The sequence below is a fragment of the Myotis davidii genome, unplaced genomic scaffold (genome assembly GCF_000327345.1).
Source record: "Myotis davidii unplaced genomic scaffold, ASM32734v1 scaffold581, whole genome shotgun sequence".
Classification (NCBI taxonomy): Eukaryota; Metazoa; Chordata; class Mammalia; order Chiroptera; family Vespertilionidae; genus Myotis; species Myotis davidii.
The window spans coordinates 1,382,527-1,385,067 of NW_006291426.1; positions in this window are offsets into that span (position 1 = coordinate 1,382,527).

Genomic DNA, 2,541 nt, shown 5'->3' on the forward strand with positions numbered 1-2,541 from the left:
ATGACTCCCAAAGAGTGAGTCTGGTGACATTTAAAGCCATGGGTTCTGAAGAGGCTCAATTATTGACAAGTACTAAGGTTATGAAAGAAAGTATCTTTAACCAACATTCACAAAACTAAATACTGTGCTGGTTGAGGCCAAAGGTCAATGTTACTACACTGTCAATGGAGAGGGAGGGGAGTGCCAGTTGCGTATTATAACAAGCCCCTCACATGCATAAGTTTTTACCTGCACAAAGACAAAGGCTTTGGTACTGAAATTGAAGACCTCATACTTAAGAATCATCAAAGCTCCTGTTGAACATATTTTCTTTTTAGGAATGCAGGAAAAGTCTCCCATTCTTGAGCCATTCTTTTATTTCAATTCTACAAGATTGCACGTAACTTTATAAAAATATTTTTTAAATATAGTTTTGTAAATATTTAATATCCTGCTAATTTGATTTTGAAATGTAAATGTCAAGTATTGTTTTGGGGGCTTTATGTTTTATTGTGCTTTGTTAAAAAGGAAAAATTGTACATTTTTAGAATGTTCTTTTTTTTAAATATGTTTTATTGATTTTTTACAGAGAGGAGGGAGAGAGATAGAGAGTTAGAAACATCGATGAGAGAGAAACATCGATCAGCTGCCTCCTGCACATCCCCCACTGGGGATGTGCCCGCAACCCAGGTACATGCCCTTGACCAGAATCGAACCCGGGACCCTTCAGTCCGCAGGCCGATGCTCTATCCACTGAGCCAAACCGGTTTTGGCTATGAGAATGTTCTTATGAATAAATTTAATGTACTGAAAGTAAAAAATGAAAATTTAAAAAAAAAATGAGTGATGGGGTGAGAAGAGGCTATTTTAGATGGGATAATTGGAGAATCTCCTAAACTAAGGTGACAACTCAGCAGGGACTGAATGAAGGGAGGAGTGAGCCATACAGCTCTCTAGAGAAACAGTATTCCAGGTAGAGGGAACAGCAATTGCAAAGGCCCTGAGGTAGGAATATGCTATCTTTACAACTGACTGGTGGAGGACAAGTAGAAAGTGATGTGGTGGTATGAGGAGTTAACATTTGACCCTGGAATTTTGAGAAATTGAAAGATTTGAGTAGTCACCCAACTTTCAGATCTCTGTAAAGGAACTTACAAAATTATGCTTTAAAGAAACTAATAGTTCTGCTTAGAGTCTAGATCATTGGTTCATATGCCCCAGAGTATTTTTATTTCTGTTTCTAATATTTTGTAGACTGAAAATAGTTCTCTTCTGCCTTCACCTTCTTCTCTTTGTTTGGATAGATGTCAGAAAGCAGAAGAATGGGCATTTTTCTTCTAATCACTGCATTTTCCCTCACATTACCTGCACATTACTAATCCTATGCAACTCTTCAGCCTCGCTGGTGTTCAGCACCCCATCCCCACACGTCCGGTAGGTCAGACACCCAAGGCTCAGAGATGTTAAGCAACTGCTCTTAGTCTGCTCAGGCTGCCATAACAAGATATCACTGACTGCGTGGCTTAAACCACAAAAATTTATTTCCCACAGTTTTGGGTGCCAGCGTGGTTAGAGTCTGGTAATAGTTCTCTTCCTGGCTTGCAGATGGCTATCTTTGTGCTGTGTCCTCACATGGGAGAGAGAGAGAGACATAAAGAGAGAGAGAGATAGAGAGAGAGAGAGAGAACGAGAATGTGTTCTGGTGTTGTTTCTTCTTTTTTTTTAATTAAAGTAATTAAATGCAAACCGTTATTTTGTTTTATTTTTCCCTATATGCTCTTCCATGTCTACCCATCTCCTTCATCCCTGCAATCCCCAGACTGTTGTCCATGTCCACGAGTTCTTTTTTTCTTTTCTTGTTGTTGTGGTTGTTTTGCTCAATCCCTCCATGACCCTGACTCCCTAAACATAATTACCTCTCCAAGGTCTCATTTCCAAATACCTTCATAATGGGGGTTAGGGCTTCAACATAGAAATTTAGGGGGAATAAAACTCAGGCCTGAGCATTGTCCAAGGCAATGGTAGCTACGTGGAGAGTCCCAAGACTCAAATTTAGGTCTTCAATTTCATACTCAGTGATCTATCACATTGCCCTATTTTTACAAAACAGGCAGTTTGGTGATTACTAGAACTGATCCCATTTATTTTAAAATACTACATGCGACATTGACTTATGCCTAAATGTTAGTTCCCCAAGCCAATGGTTTCTGTGGCTTTTTCTTTCTATTACTCTCAGCCCACTGGTCCCTTGCATCTTGTGAGCAGGAGAGCTCATTATGTGGCCCCTGGATAATGGACCATCAACTTGAGTAGTTCATCCATCTACAAGTGGAAACAAGTAATTATGGAATAAATAAATCCACAGTAGTAACAAGTGTCAATATTAACCATAATTGCTCATCAGAGAACACACCTGTTCAATAAGGAAAATGCTCCAGGTCACCCACCAATGTTCTCAGCCACTGGGCAAACCATATAGTCAATCCTATCTAATAAAAGAGAAACATGGTAATTGGCATATGACCACTACCCTTCCCATTGGCTAATCAGGGCAATATGCAA